We start from the raw sequence: 17,932 nt of genomic DNA, 5'->3' as shown, positions 1-17,932 counted from the left end.
ATCTGATAACCATTTTATATTAACAAAATATCCTTTTTCTCGTGCAAACTCTGGATGGTAGAGCATCCGCAATGGTGAGTTCAATAAAAGAATAAAATGAGGTGGCAAGTCTAAGTTGTTGTTTGTTGTTTTAAGCAAAAATTCATGAAGTTTGCGGACCACCTCTACAACCCTCTGCAGTAGAAGTGGTGGACCAAACGGCTGCAGATTGTAATAAGAAGCGTGTATGTTCTATTAGCATTTGCATGTTGCTGCAGATATTAAAAAATTAAAATAAAATGATTTTATAAACCAAAATGGATTTTTGATACTAGAAAATTAATAATGTATGACATTTGCAAGAACTTATGATATTTCAGCAAAAAAAAATGATATTTCAATGAAAAGTAAAGATATTTTAGTAAAAAAAAATATTGATATTTCATCAAGAAATTATCATTATTCAATATAAAAAATCGAAAAAAAAGAATTCAACAAGAATAAACAAAAAAATATTTAAAAAATGTAAAATAAGTTTTCAGCAACATATAATCAAGATTTCAGCAAGAAAAAAGAAGAAGAAGAGGTTGGAAGAGGCAATACAAGTGATGCGCCAAACAGAACACCCGCAAATGTTTTTTACTCTGAAAACTTCTGAAAAACAAACAACTGCGAGATTAAAGTGTTGCGCGTGTGCTGCGCTGCGCAACAATAAGAGGTCTGAAGAGGTTTTTACAAAAAAACAAATAGCACCTTAAGTGTCATTCAATGGATAACACCCTACCATTATGTAATGTCACCTTGACATTCAATGAATTTGAAACTCAATAATCATTGAACCCTTCAATAGAAAAAAAAGTTTTTAATTCTTAAATATATAGTATAAAGTACATTTTGTAATATTCTATTGAACTTTGTAGAGTTTAACAAATTGTATGAAAAAAAATTAGAGTTGTATGGATTGTAGAAAGAATGTGTGGCAGTCCGGTGAATTTTATGAAGCTCACTACATTGTAGATGCCCTTTCGTTGTGGTGCAATTAATATGAAATATTAAAACTATTTATTGGACGACAACATGACATTCGAGTATGATTGAATCATTGAATATGAAGTAGATATTATGTCTAATGATATTAAACTATGCATTATAACTGCTTGTAAATTTTATCAAACACTTTCATAATGATAGATGATTTCATCATTTATATTGTGTTGGAGTTACGTCTTTTCAAGTGAGCCTTTGATTTTTTGGGTCATCATCTAATCCCATCATCCAGTCATTAACTCGCAATTGCTACTCAGACTAAGGTACACAAACCCTCAATTGCAACTTCCGACGTTGGTACACTCGTCCTTCGCTTAATCTCATCGCCTCTCATTCTTTGATGTTTCCTCTTAAATATTATGAATTGATATCTTGATGTTGCTTCTGGTATTAATCCTATAATAACTTTAATCCCTAAACCTGAAGAGCCCCTTATGTTTTTCATCTTAAGGTTAACGCCTAGTTCCCGAGTTTAACAAAAGAAAAGATAAAAAGTGAAAAGAAAGTCATGAGAGAAAAGAAAGGAAAACAAAATTTTCTTTTGTGCTCCCGATTTGGAGAGAGATGGAACGAAAATTAATCATTTTGTTCTATTATTGCAAATCCTCCCAAAACAGAAGGAAACTTAGGAGGGAAAGTGATCATTCCATTTCCCTCCACTTCCTTCTTTTAATGAAAGTCGGGAACACAAATTTATTTTATTTTCTTCTCATTTTCACAAATTTCCTTTCTTTTCTCACGTTAAGTCGAACTCGGGAACAGGGTATAAGTGCAATAATGCGTAGGTTTTATGATTATTGGTGAATGTAACATCCGATTCGAGGTACTGCTTCTTTGGTCGCTTGATTTTGAGATTTTTGGCAAATTTGGTCCCCCGTACATTGGGCATATGTTTGGTACGCTTACCGTATGAGATTGTTTTGGTCGTCGGGGGTTAACCATGTACAGTGGGTGTACGTGGTGTACGCAAGGCATACGTCTGCATGGGTCAAACCCTAATTTTTAGGGTTAGAACCCTATTTAAGCATCATTATGGCCTTTGGACACCTAACCTCATTAGCCTCTATTGTTCATTTCATCCCTTTGAATCCCTAATTCATCCATTAAGAGTTCTTGAGCTTTGGAAGTAATTTTGGGGCATTTTTGTGTGTACTCAGGAAAAAGGATCTTGGAGACCAAGCATTTTGTTGAGATTAAGCTGTAACGTCTGGTTCCTGGTGTGCATTTAATTATAATTTATTCATTATTTACAGAGCAACTCGACGAGTTGGAAGCCCCAAACTCGTCGAGTCCAGAATATCAGGACTGCGTGATTTAAGTAATCTAGTCGACGAGTTGAGAGGTCTCAACTCGACGAGTAGACAGGCTGGGATGAAACCCTAATTTCCATGGTTTTTCATCCTATTTAAAGGACTTAATCTCTTCCCACCAGCCTCCATTAGCCTCCTTGAAACCCTCAATCGTATTGTGAGCTCCTTGGTGAGAAATTTGAGGCTTTGAGTGAATTTTGTGTGTTTTTTTTGCTTGGTGAATGACTTGGAAGAACTAGAAGGTCATTGAGCTTGAGGGGAAACACTAGATCTGGGATCTCGTCCATCCTTGGCAACTTTCTAAGGTAAAAAGTTCCTAACTTGATTATTCATAGCTTAGACCTCTCTTAGTCTTGTTTTATGGGTCTTTTTGATCCTATTGTTGGAAACATGATAACCTTCATAGTCCTAAAGCTACAAACTCCCATTCTCAGTGTTATTTGGTCCTTAGAGTCATAAAAAGGGTCCTAAACCCATTTTTCTCCAAGAAAAGACCATGTTCATATAAGTAGGTTGTTATATCTCGAGATCGAGTCCATTTGAGGCATCCAAAGCCATCAAGTTGTCCAATTTACAGAAATATGCCATGGAAACAATCTAGATCTGTATTTTGGAATCTTAGATTTGAGAAAAGGGCTGAATAGAATAGAAATGCGAGGCACTCAACGAGTTCATAAAGGAACTCGACGAGTTGGGTCGAACATTCCCGATTCTATTAATGGAACCCGGCAAGTCCACAAGGGAACTCGATGAGTTGTACTCGGAAAATCTCGTTTCTGGTGAGAAGGAGGAATTTGGTGAGTTAGAGGAAAACTCGACGAGTTAGATCACATTTTTGTGATTCTATGATTCATGAAAACTCGACTAGTTGAAGGGTCAACTTGGAGCGTTGACTTTGAATTGACCTTGACTTTGACTTGACCAGAGGGGTTATGAGTATGAATGATATCTAGGGGGTTGTTTTGGTTCAGGGAGTGAGTAGAGCTGGTTTTGGGCAGAGGCGTTTCAGCTATCATCCGAAAAGTGAGGTGAGTTTCCTCTTAGTTTGAAAGGGTCGAGGGCACTAATGTCGGTCTGTGTATGTTATGAGATTAATTAGTAGCGGAGTGTGGGTGGGGCCCATATCTCATAGATAGTGGAATATGGGCGGGGCCCATATCTCATAGCATTACTAGAGTATGTATATATGATTGATTGATAGATTTGACTATACTTGTTACCTATATGACACTTGTATGCATGTTTAGTAGCTAAGTATGGGTGGGGCCTGTATCTCATAGTCAGTGGAGTATGGGCAAGGCACGTATCTCCTAGTAGCTGAGTGTGGGCGGGGCTCTTATCTCATAGCCAGCGGAGTGTGGGCGGGGCCCGTATCTCCTAACAGCCGAGTGTGGGTGTAACATACACGTTTTGAAATCGTGTTATAAGTAAATAATATTATGAAATATTATGTGAATTTGAATATTGAGTTCTAACAGATAGTTTTTACTAGAAATGAAGTAAAACTATGTTTAGAATCACTCATAAAATGTTGGAAGTCTTATGAGATTCCAATTAAAAACCAAATAGTGAAATATAGCGAAAATATAAAATTTGGAATAAGTAAAATTTTATTATTGAAAGTTGTAGATAATCTCATTAGAAACACTTAGGCAAAAACCTCATCGAAATCCGATTTATAATGAAGAAGTTATGACCAAACGAAGATCCGTGATAAATCCGGAAAATACTTTGTCGCGTAAAAATTTAGTTTTCGATAAACTAATTTTTTTGCCTTAGTGATGTAATTGAAAGTTGTAGAACTCGTGAAAATAATCAACTTTCATATAAAGACCGTTTGAATCTGACTTCGTATGAGGAAGTTATGATTTTTCTAAGTTTCAGCTTATCAGTACACAACAAAAAACTCGAATCTTAGATCAAGTGATTTTTAGCTGACACAACCTAAACGAGAATTGAAGGTCTCGTCGTTAGTAGTGCAACGGTAAAAAGTCTGACGAAAACGGACGTCGGATGAAGAAGTTATGAAGTTTTAACGGATTTTCCTGTCCTGGTCTGTTAAAAATAATAATATTAAAATTAAAGTCAAAATTAGCCGATGAAGTCTAAATGAAAGTTGTAGAGCATAATTTTAGCTTCGCGTGCATATAAAGAACGTCAAAAACGGAGCTCGTATGCGAAAGTTATGGATTTTACAAGATTGGGCACATTTTTCGAGAAAATTCACAAAAATAGTACTGCCACGTCACCCTCGTATGAGAGGCTTCCACGTGTCGGACACGTGTTCGCTGCTGATTGGACCGCAGCCTTGCGTGTTACCTTCTGATTGGACCAAGTCCGAGGTCCACTAAGCGAGGGACACCTTCGCAGGAGACACCCCCGGATCACCCTCGCACCCTCGTGCCCTCCTCCCATTGGACCGAAGTTAGATCCAATCTGAGGCTGCCGTCAGCGAGCCTGTTGTTCCGAGCCGAAGACCGAGCCGACGACGCGCCTGAAGCTGATGACTCCTTACATCTTAGCCTCGCCGAAGCTGCCACCTGGTCCTGACCTCGTAGACGCGTGCTTCCTTCCCTTCGCTTCGGATCCGAAGCTCGACCCTATATAAGGGGTGCGAACCCTCTCGGCTAACTTTAGAAATTTCACACCTTTTCACCCCTAAACCTATATTTTTACTATTCCGACTTCCCCCGAAGCCCCGATACTGATTCCAAAGCCTGAAACACGCCCCAAGACTCCCGAGAAGCCTGAAAAATTTTTCTTTTCGGTTTCGAAACTCTATCTTCGCAGAGCCCGATTTTCTAGAAAACTCCCGGTTTTCAACGACGAAAGTCATATTTCGAGCCGAAGTACTGCCCAGATTAATATTTAGCCCCCAGTTATTTCACGGTGAGTTTAATATATAGAAATAATTGTATGTTATGTGTTATATGTGGTACGTGCTTTTCAGTGTTATTATTTCGGGTTATTTTCCCGGGTTATTTATATTTGCTATTTTTAATAGTAAAGAAATACCTTTGACCATGTGATCAGTGAAAGGACTTAGATTCATGTTGGTATTGGTATGTAGCCTCTGGCCATGTGGAACATGTCTCCGTAAGAGAATGAATTCTATTCTATGGTAGTGGCAGAAGGTTAGACAGGGCTATAAGCCTGAAATCTACCGAAATGTTAATCCGAAGTTGTATATCTTCTGTGCCGTTTGGGCCAAAGCTTTATTGATGTATATCAAGCATGGAAATTGTTATGTCTCATTGATTGTATATCTTTAAATCAAATCAATGATTGATATGGAATGTTTGTCACATGATTCGCATATGCCCTTTTTGTTCCTTGTTCCTCTTTGCTTCTGCCCTATTAAAGTATATAGATGACATAACGTTATATTGTATCTATTATTGAACTCAGTAAGTGTCACCGCTTACCCTCTCGATGTTTAACAAATTGCAGGAGATAAACATCCAGTATAGTTATATACCGGTAGAAGATTTTTGAATAGTTTGAAACTATTGTATCGACAGAAGCTTATGAATAGTTTGAAACTATTGTATTTTGCACTCCCATATGTATAAAACTATAGAATCCTGGGAAGTTATGTAATATATAACACTTTAAAATAGTCAGTTTGTATCCAGTAGTTTGTAATCTCTTTATCAATGTAAAATATTGTTTTTATGAATATGCAAGTAGCATGTTTTGGAGTAACTATATTATCGAGTATGAAAGTTTGGGTCCTTCATAAATACGAAAGTTAGGGCCTTTCAATCATGATATCAGAGCAGTAGTTTGAGTGAACTAAATCCACGGATTGGTATTTAGACTTAAACTATTGGAAGTTCAATATATGAACTAAATCATTGTAAGTATAGGGATACAAACCCTAGGAAATATATAAGTAAGAGTATTAGGTAATAATAAACCCTAATATTCTAAAATACAATGTTACTCTATATTGCAGAGCAATGGCTGAACAGGTTAGTAGCCATACCCCTGAGGTTGGTGGAGGTCCTCAACCCGAGGAAGTGAATACTCAAGTATCTCCTCGTGAGGAGCGACTCTTGGGTAAACTTACCGGTGTTATTCGACAGACTCTCGAAGAACACAAAAAGAATGGTGATAAGGGAAAAGAGAAAGCCCCTGGAGAATCTTCAAAAGGAGAGGTGAAGCCTCCCTCGTTCAAAGATTTCAAGAGTAGTGGTGCTACAGAGTTTTCCAGTGTTCTCAATCCCATTATTATTCTTACTTGGATCCAGAACACAGAGAAAGTGTTTCGTATTTGTCATGAGGATAATGAAGACAAGGCTAACTATGCTTCTGCAATGCTCATCGGAGAAGCCTTGGTCTAGTGGGAAGCAACATATGAAGCTCTCAATGGGTTTGACCAGGAGAATTTAGCTTGGGAAATGTTTAAAACTCGTTTGCTAGAGAAGTATTGTCCTCTAGACATGAGGAGGAGATTGGAGAAGGAATTCCTCGAGCTTAAACAAGGAGGAATGACTGTGAATGAGTATGAAACTTAGTTTAATCAAAGAGCAAGGTTTGCTACAAAGTATATTCCAACTGAAGACGAGAAAATTCAGTTATTCATGGAGGGACTACGACATGAGATCCACGATTTCCTTGCCAATCGAGAAGTTTTGTCATTCGATAAAGCCGTTGAATATGCTCGAAGACGTGAGCATGACTTAGAAATACGTGGAGCCACTGTTACTGCTCCGAAGCATCCACGTACTTAAAGAACTGTTCCTTCTTTTCTACCAGCTCAATCCGTTCGAACTGAGCCTGGTAATCAAGTTCAAACTCAAAGTGTCTCTCGTGGACGCGGTAGATCACAATCTTTTTCTATGCAATCGCCTTCATGTCGTATTTGTGGAAGGAATCATCCGGGCTAATGCAAAATAGACAAGGAATCCATTGTCTGTTATGGATGCGGAGAAAAGGGTCATATAAAGCCAGCTTGCCCAAGAAAAGATGTTACTTGCTATGCATGTGGTATTACTGGCCACAAGAAGCATTTTTGCCCTAATCTTACTAGTCAGATGACGGGAAGTCAAGCTTCTGTTCAACAACCAGCGAGAAGTCAAGCCCCTGTTCAACAATCAAAGGGTACTCCAACTAAAAAGGAGGAGGTGCCAAAAGCTATAGGTCGTGCATTCCAGATTACCTCAGAGGAGGCATGCGAGGACCCGAATGTTGTGACGGGTACATTTCTTGTCAACTCTAGACCTGCTCACATCTTATTTGATTCTGGTGCCTCAGATTCTTTTGTGTCTTACGAATTTGCGCATTCCTTTCAAATTGCTTGCTTTGTACTCACGCAACCATTTCACATAGATACTGCGGGAAGTATATCATTACTTGTTGATAAAGTCTATAGGGATTGTGTTATAGAAATTGAAGGCTATACTTTTCTCGCTAACCTGATCCCTATCTCCTTGCCCAACTTTGATATTATTCTCGGCATGGATTGGCTATCAAAGAACCACGCATAACTCTTGTGCTATGAAAAGATAGTACGCATTCCTATTGAAGGGGAGAATCCTATCTATGTCTACGGTGAACAAAGACTCTTAAATATAATCTCTTTCCTTAAAGCTCGTAAATTCATATCGAAAGGGTGTTCTATCTATCTGGCCTACACAGTTGATATCTTAAAAGAGGAGAAGAAAATTGTAAATGATGTTCTAGTTGTTAACGAATATCCTGACGTTTTCCCCCAATGACTTGCCTGGTCTTCCTCCGGATAGGCAAGTAGAATTTCGAATTGACCTTGTGCCTAGTGCTGCTCCGATTACAAAGACTCCTTATCGTCTTGCGCCAGCTGAGATGAAAGAAATGATGATCCAACTGCAAGAACTACTTGACAAGGGTTTCATTCGACCGAGTTCCTCTCCCTGGGGTGCTCCGGTACTATTTGTCAAGAAGAAAGATGGATCGATGCGGATGTGCATTGGTTATCATGAGCTGAATAAGGTGACTATCAAGAACAAGTACCCACTACCTTGCATCGACGATTTATTCGATCAACTTCAAGGTGTTAGATATTTCTCAAAAATTGATTTAAGATCTGGCTATCATCAGTTGAAAGTTCACGAGCAGGATGTACTGAAGACTGCTTTTCGTACTCGATATGGGCATTATGAATTCCTTGTTATGCCGTTTGGTTTAACAAACGCTCCGGCTGCATTCATGGATATGATGAATCGGGTATGCCGCCCAATGCTCGATAAATCAGTCATCGTATTCATTGATGATATTCTAATCTATTCCAAGTCTGAAGCTGATCATGCCATTCATATTCGTGTGGTATTTGAACTTCTTCGAAATGAGAAACTATATGCTAAATTCTCGAAACGTGAATTTTGGCCTCGCTAAGTTCAATTTATCGGCCATGTTATTTCTAGTGATGGTGTATCCGTAGATCCTATCAAAATTGAAGCCATTCAAAATTGGTAAGTGCCCCGTAATGCTTCCGAAATTCGTAGTTTCTTAGGTCTCGCGGGATATTACCGGAGATTCATTAAAGACTTTTCTTGTATAGCCGTACCTCTCACGAGTCTTACACGGAAAGAAGTGAAGTTCAAATGGGGTGAAACCCAAGAAAGAGCTTTCTCAACTCTAAAAGATCTTTTGACTCATGCTCCAATCTTATCACTCCCAGAAGGTGATGATGAATTCTCTGTATATAGCGATGCTTCAAGATTGGGACTCGGTTGTGTGTTGATGCAACATGGCAAAGTGATAGCCTATGCCTCAAGACAACTGAAAGATTATGAAAAGAATTATCCCACTCATGATCTCGACCTCGCTGCAGTGGTATTTTCCCTAAAACTTTGGAGGCATTATCTTTTTGGTACAAAGTGCCAATTATTTACGGACCACAAAAGTCTCAAGTACATATTTAGTCAGCAAACTTTGAATATGAGACAACAATGAGCCATGGAGCTGATCAAAGATTATGATTGTGAAATCCTATATCATCCTGGAAAAGCTAACGTGGTGGCTGATGCACTTAGCAGAAAAGTTTATCGCAATAGTATGTGTTATGCCATTACTCATACTACAATAAAATTCACTATTTTAGATGAATTAGAGAAATCGCAAGAAGAGGCCCTAAAGCCAGAAAATGTGAAGAAAGAAGGGATGATACATTATAATGATGCTCTACTTGATGATCCGTGAGGATTAAAAGTATTCAAGAATCGGCTATGGATTCCAAAGATTGGTGGATTGAGACAAAAGATTTTAGATGAAGCCCATAAATCTAAATTGTCAATCCATCCTGGTACAAGTAAAATGTACTATGATGTAAGAGCTGATTATTGGTGGCCTGGATTGAAGAAAGACATTGGAAGATATGTACAGGAATGCTTAGTATGCTTACAAGTCAAAGCAGAGCACCAAAAGCCTTATGGAACCCCAGAAAGTCTTAGTGTTCCTGTATGGAAACGGGAAGAACTGTCCATGGATTTTATTACCAAATTACCAAAGACTGCTAGACAGCATAATAGCATTTGGGTAATTGTCGACCGCCTGACTAAAAGCACTCATTTTCTTGCCATGCGTGAAACGGCTCCAATGGAGAAATACGCACAAGTATACTTGGATGAAATTGTGGCAAGACATGGTGTGCCACTAAAGATCATCTCCGATCGTGATACTCGCTTCACTTATCACTTTTGGGCGAGTATGCAATGTGAATTAGGATCTCAAGTTGCTCTCAGCACAACTTATAATCCCCAGACAGATGGTCAAACAGAGAGAACAATCCAAACAGTAGAAGATATGCTTCGTGCATGTGTCTTGGAGTTCGGTGGTAACTGGGATAAATACTTACCTCTTGTCGAATTCTCGTATAATAATAGTTACCACGCTTCAATCAAAATGCCGCCATATGAAGCATTATATGGTCGCAAGTGTCGTACTCCATTATGTTGGCGAGACATAGGACAGAAGATCCTTGGAGGCCCTGAAATGATTCAAGACACCACCGACAAAATTCAAATCGTATGAGAAAGAATGAAAGCGGCCCAGGATCGACAGAAGTCGTATACAGAAAAGAGAAGACGACCCATAGAATTCCAAGTGGGTGATTTCATGATGCTGAAGGTACCTCCATGGAAAGGCCTTATGAGATTTGGGAAGAAAGGAAAGTTAAGTCCTAGATTTGTTGGTCCTTTCAAAATCATCCAGAGAATTGGAAAGCAAGCATACCGCTTAGAATTACCTGAAGATTTGGCAGGTATTCATGATGTGTTTCATGTGAGCTATCTGCGCAAATGCTTGAGCATCAATGATGAGACAGTTCCATTATCCGAAGTGAAATTGGATGATAAGTTAAGATATGTAGAAGAGCCAGAAGAGATCGTGAACAAAAGAACAACTAATCTACGTAATAAAGAAGTGGAGTTGGTGCTTGTCAAGTGGAAACACCATCGAGGCCCAAATTATACTTGGGAAAATAAGAATGAGATAAGAGCAAAATATCCCCATTTATTTTAATCGATGTAATTTTGGGGACGAAATCCTCAAAAGGAGGAGGTATTTGTAACATACACATTTTGAAATCGTGTTATAAGTAAATAATATTATGAAATATTATGTGAATTTGAATGTTGAGTTCTAACAGATAGTTTTTGCTAGAAATGAAGTAAAACTATGTTTAGAATCACCCATAAAATGTTGGAAGTCTTATGAGATTCCAATTAAAAACCAAATAGTGAAATATAGCGAAAATATAAAATTTGGAATAAGTAAAATTTTATTATTGAAAGTTGTAGATAATCTCGTTAGAAACACTTAGGCGAAAACCTCATGGAAATCCTAGTTATAACGAAGAAGTTATGACCTAACGAAGATCCGTGATAAATCTAGAAAATACTTTGTCGCGTAAAAATTTAGTTTTCGATAAAGTAATTTTTTTTGACTTAGTGATGTTAATGAAAGTTGTAGAACTCGTGAAAATAATCAACTTTCATATAAAGACCGTTTGAATCTGACTTCGTATGAGGAAGTTATGATTTTTCTAAGTTTCAGCTTAGCAATACACAACTAAAAACTCAAATTTTAGATCGATTGATTTTAGCCGACACAACCTAAACGAGAATTGAAGGTCTCGTCGTTAGTAGTGCAACGGTAAAAAGTCTGACGAAAACGGACGTCGGATGAAGAAGTTATGAATTTTTAACGGATTTTCCTGTCCTGGTCTGTTAAAAATAATAATATTAAAATTAAATTCAAAATTAGCCGACGAAGTCTAAAGGAAAGTTGTAGAGCATAATTTTAGCTTCGCGTGCATATAAAGAACGTCAAAAACGGAGCTCGTATGCGAAAGTTATGGATTTTACAAGATTTGGCACATTTTTTGAGAAAATTCGCATGAATAGTACAGCCACGTCACCCTCGTCTGCGAGGCTTCCAAGTGTCGGACACGTGTTCGTTGTTGATTGGACCGCAGCCTTGCGTGTTACCTTCTGATTGGACCTAGTCCGAGGTCCACTAAGTGAGGGACACCTTCGCAGGAGACACCCCCGGATCACTCTCGCACCCTCGTGCCCTCCTCCCATTGGACCGAAGTTAGGTCCAATCCGAGGCTGACGTTAGCGAGCCTGTTGTTCCGAGCCGAAGACCGAGCCGACGACGCGCCTGAAGCTGATGACTCCTCGCATCCGAGCCTCGCCGAAGCTGCCACCTGGTCCGAACCTCCCAGACGCGTGCTTCCTTCCCTTCGCTTTGGATCCGAAGGTCGGCCCTATATAAGGGATGCGAACCCTCTCGGCTAACTTTAGAAATTTCACACCTTTTCACCCCTAAACCTATATTTTTACTATTCCGACATCCCCCGAAGCCCCGGTACTGATTCCAAAGCCCGAAACACGCCCCGAGACTCCCGAGAAGCCCGAAAAATTTATATTTTCGGTTTCGAAGCTCTACCTTCGCAGAGCCCGGTTTTCAAGAAAACTCCCGGTTTTCAACGACGAAAGTCATATTTAGATCCGAAGTACTGCCCAAATTAATATTTAGCCCCCGGTTATTTCATGGTGAGTTTAATATATAGAAATAATTATATGTTATGTGTTATATGTGCTATGTGCTTTTCAGTGTTATTATTCCGGGTTATTTATATTTGCTATTTTTAATAGCAAAGAAATACCTTTGACCATGTGATCAGTGAAAGGACTTAGATTCACGTTGGTATTGGTATGTAGCCTCTAGCCATGTGGAACATGTCTCCGTAAGAGAATGAATTCTATTCTATGGTAGTGGTAGAAGGTTAGACAGGGCTATAAGCCTGAAATCTACCGAAATGTTAATCCGAAGTTGTATATCTTCTATGCCGTTTGGGCCAAAGCTTTATTGATGTATATCAAGCATGGAAATTGTTGTGTCTCATTGATTGTATATCCTTAAATCAAATCAATGATTGATATGGAATGTTTGTCACATGATTCACATATTGCCTTGTTGTTCCTTGTTCCTCTTTGCTTCTGCCCTATTAAAGTATATATATATATATATATATATATATATATATATATATATATATATATATATATATATATATATATGGCATAACGTTATATTGTATCTATTATTGAACCCACTAAGCGTCACCGCTTACCCTCTCGATGTTTAACAAATTGCAGGAGATAAACATCCAGTATAGTTATATATACTGGTAGAAGATTTTTGAATAGTTTGAAACTATTGTATCGATAGAAGCTTATGAATAGTTTGAAACTATTGTATTTTGCACTCCCATATGTATAAAACTATAGAATCCTGGGAAGTTATGTAATATATAATACTTTAAAATAGTCGGTTTGTATCCAGTAGATTGTAATCTCTTTATCAATGTAAACTATTGTTATTATGAATATGCAAGTAGCATGTTTTGGAGTAACTATATTGTCGAGTATGAAAGTTTGGGTCTTTCATAAATACGAAAGTTAGGGAGTTTAAGTGGGCGAGGCCCGTATCTAACAACCAGCAGACTATGGGCAAGGCCCGTATCACCTAGATATCCGAGTGTGTGCGGGACCCATATCTCCTTGAGTGTGGACGGGGCCCGTATCTCCTAGTAGTATGATTATGTGTATGGTATGTGGTAGTTTGGGGAGAATCGCTAAGCTTTGTGCTTATATTTTTCAGTTTTGATTTAAGGTACTTCTGGTAGCATGGGGAACAGCTCGGGATGACTGTAGTGCATGCACCATTATGTTTAGCCTGGGATGTTTTACTCTAATATATTGACATGTGTTTTGATATGATACGATGACTTATGTTTTTGGATGAAATGATTTCATAACTAAGGTTTATTTAATAAGAAAGTCTCTTTTTTTTTTACAAATCTAATAAGCTGGGGTACTTTCTTTATCAGTGACTAAAAAAAGAACACTTTCACTAGTAATTCTAATTAATTATGAAATTTTTGGTCATGATTTTTGGGATGTTACAAGTTGGTATTAGAGCCTTGGTTTGAGGAATTCGGGCACACTCTCGGGTGTGTCTGAACTCAAACTAAGTACTTTATATGAAATTTTTCAAAAGAAAATCATTTTTATAAAAAGGATTTCCAAAAAGAGAAAAGGGTGTGGTACATGTAATCAGCCAAGCTCAAGTAAGTTCTGCTAAATTACCTATACATGTTTGTTATGATATGCTTATGAGAATTGCATACTAGATTAGGAGTTAAGGATCTAGGTAGGCTGCCTTGTATGCATATTGTATGTGTATGTGAACTTCATGGGATATTAGAGCTAAGGATCTAGTAATGATGCCTTGTATGCCTACTATATGTTCTTATTTGAACTGCATGCTAGTGCTAATTAGTCAGTGTTATGACGACCTGAGTAGGATATGCTTGATTATGGTTACTTAATGATCGAATAATGGTTGCTTTGTGCTTTTAGGAGTTCTGGCTATGTGTAACTAACTAGTAAATGAATATGCTAAGTTACATATTCAAGGACTAAATAATTTCAGAAGGTTAGGTTTAGCCTTATTTCGCATGTCTTGTCTGAGTCCAACCGTTGTAGGGTAGGACCTCTCATTCGAAGAATTACCTGGTCTTAGTGATATGTAATGGTATTCGCGAGCAAGTTAGGGAAAGGTAGCAGGGACTTCTTATGAAACTGATGGAGGAGAGTAGGTCGTAGATTACCCTAGGGCAAGCCTAGGATGAGATTAGCATAGAGAGCAGTAGTGGTGAAAGGAACTTGGTGGATTCAAGGCAGTTCTTGAGGAAAATACGGATTGATGTGGAAGGTAATATGGGCCCGTACTACTGAAAGCAGAGGATCCATACTCGAATCAAGGAAGGCTGAGATGAATCCAGGGAACTTGTAGTATGTGAGATCGCTCGAGTTATGATGAGTATTCTAATGTTTGTTGTGGAGTATTTTCAGTACGGTGACGCTATGCACTAGGCCAGTTGGCAGCTCTGGCACCAGTGAGGGATCGGGCTTGCGATCTGGAGCCAGACAATTCGATGAGAAGATGAGAGAGTTCATTTCATTTGAGGTCACGCATAGTATATTCGACCAGACTCCTGTGATCTTTGGTACGATCAAGCAGGGCATTTTAGAGATTCTTGACGAGAGGTTGGGTGCATTCCACCCCGAGATGGTGGCCATGTTAGGGGCGTGCACGATGACATTTAGGGAGTTCTGAGATTAAGGAGCTCCAGACTACCATGACGTTAAGGACTCCATTACCAGCTGCAGGTGGTTGGAAAAATTGGCACTACTACTTGTACAAGAGAGGGGGGCAAGCCACTTTTGAGGTGTTAGTGAACTTCTCTCAAGTTTATTCCAAGAGATGTAGTGTTGTGTGAGACATTTGAGGCATCGCACTTGAGGGGCTAGGCTCACAAGGTTCTCAAGGAATCCTAACTACAAAGGGTATGTTCTTCTACGACATTTATGTTTAAAAGTTCCCCATGGTATGCTAGATAGGTTAAGAACCTTGGAAATTCAAATTTTCATGTATCTTAGTAAAACATAGATCCAAGGTTTCTAGGGTTGTATGTACATCTTAAGAGTGTTAGAATGCTCAAAACACTACAGTAGTATCAGAGCCTAGGCTTGTTTACTTGATACTTGATGCAAACTTTGTTTTCAAAAGCCAAGAATTGCCCAGACAAGAAAACTAGACGAGTTCTGGCCAAAAACTCGCTGAGTTCATGTGTTATTTCATGAACTCGACAAGTTCCTTGATGAACTCGATGAGATTGTCATCCAGTGAGCAGTTTTTCGAGTTTTGATGCTGGAAATGGAGTAGAAACATTACCCAAAACTATTTTGGTCTTATAAAACTTGTTTTAGATGGTGTAATGGTTATGCTAATCAATTTTCAATAGCTATTATCAAAATTTCAAGTTTTATATGCTTTATTCATGATTCTTGAAATTGTTGATATGCATGTTCATGAACTTATGAGTTTAGAAGATCATAAGAATTATTTGTAACTTGTTTGTTAGTTTAATTCTTGATCATTATGTGTTTTAATGGAAACCATAATTTGTCCTCAAGTTATGGATTACCAAAGGTCATCCTTTTAATGTCCATTAAAGAAACACATAGGTTATATAAAATGAAAAGTCTCTCATTTTATTAAACCATTTAACTCATAAGTTATGAAAGATGAAAAGTTTTGAAAGTTACAAAACTTGCCCTCATGTTTTGGAACATGTAAAGTCACTTTAAAAACTTTAGTTCCAACCTGTAGAATTTTAAAAGGTTAAAATTCAACCCTTATACTTTATAATATTATAAGTATAATAATAATTATATATGTATAAAAAAAAGTCGTTTTACCGTTAGTAGGCCTCGTTCACGAAACTGGTCTATAAGGGAGGGTATAAGGTTGCTGCCTATAAAATGGCAGCTTAATAGGTGTTCATTCTCACCGACCGCTTCCTAGATCAGGGGAAGGTCGTTAGCCGAACGGGTAAGAAAATGACTTTAAATATTCATTAAAAGTATGATGAATATAAAGTAACTAAATGTTTTTATAAATTCAAAATCTTAGTTACTTTAGGAAAATGTGAATAAGGTGTTAACCCATGAGATTACTCTTTGAGCCTTGATTAAGTCATTAGTGGAGTGTTGTGGTTAACCAGCACACTAACCTGGACTTAACAAGGTAGGAAAAGGGTAACTTAATGTTTATCATAGTATCAATGAAGCGCATGTGGTTAACCGGCACATCGATTGAGGGGTTACTTCACACCTTGTTTTTTGATCCTCAACATCCCAATCACAAAACCTGAAGGGCACACTCGAAATTGAAACATGTCATTGAAAAGTTAAATGAATCTCAAAGAATCTAGGAGTTTCAAAACCAATTAAAACCTAATAATTCATTAAGTTTTCATGGTGGAAATTGGTGAATCGTTATTCACCTACCTTAAAATATCTTATAGCTTGGATTACAACATCCCTCTTCTAAGTTATAAAATATTGTGTTGGGTCCTAGCCTTAATATTACATTTGGGAGTTTTATTAAGGACTATCTTTATATCAGAACTAAACTTGTCTTTCTTCTTTTCAAATGTCTTCTAACAATGCTGCTTCTGGCTCAAACCCTATTGGCTCTTTCTCTCTCATTAACCTTTCTGGGAGAGTCATCTTTGATGGATCCAAATTTATGGATTGGATCAAAAACATCAGGATGGTCACTCGGTATGAGGACAAGGAATATGTACTCGACAAGGAGCTTAAGGAACTTGATTCGTCTGCTACTCCTAAGGAGATTGCTGAATATCAGGCATATGAAAGAGATGCTTCGAAAGTGACATGTATCATGTTGGCCACTATGAGAGCCGAGCTCCAAAAGTCCTATGAGGACTACTATCCTTTTGAGATGCACCAGGATTTGATGGAACACTACCATCAGAGTGCTCGTTAAGAGCAATATGAAATCATCTCCTCCATGATAACAACCCAAAAGAAGGATGGTGTACCCATCACGGGCCATGTGAAGAAAATGCAAAGGTATGTGGACCGTTTGCTGAAACTGAATGTGAACTTCCCCAAGGAGTTGACAATAGACATTATTTTGCACTCCTTACCCTCGTGTTATGATTAATTCTGTATGACATACCACATGAATAAGGAGGAAGTTACACTCAGCAAACTTCAAGGACTCTTGAAGACTGCGGAAAGTGGTCTTAAGAGTAAGTCGTGTGTTACCACTCTTACTCCTACCACGACTCTTGTCTTGGCAATCGGGCAAGGCAAATGGAAGAAGAGGAAGAACCCTTCAAAGGGTACCAAGGGAACGACTCTTGATGGCTCCTCTTCAAGTGGAACCAAGAAAGGTTTCGTCACTTTTTCTGCTAACCCTAAAGAGGCTGAATGCTTCTATTGTCATGAAAAGTTGCACTGGAAGCGAAACTACCCAAAGTACTAGCAAGATGTTAAGGATGGGAAAGTGAAACCCAACCATGCAGGTACATACACTATATTGTCTAATAAATCACCCCATTCTAATTCTTGGGTCCTTGATACAGGATGTGGTATTCACATATGTACTGATATGTAGTGACTAGGAAGAAGTGAGAATGTGGAGCATGGGAAGATAAACTTGATCAT

Source organism: Lactuca serriola, chromosome 5, assembly GCF_051521515.1.
Source record: "Lactuca serriola cultivar US96UC23 chromosome 5, Lser_US96UC23_V15, whole genome shotgun sequence".
Lineage (NCBI taxonomy): Eukaryota > Viridiplantae > Streptophyta > Magnoliopsida > Asterales > Asteraceae > Lactuca > Lactuca serriola.
This window is presented reverse-complemented; position numbering follows the sequence as displayed.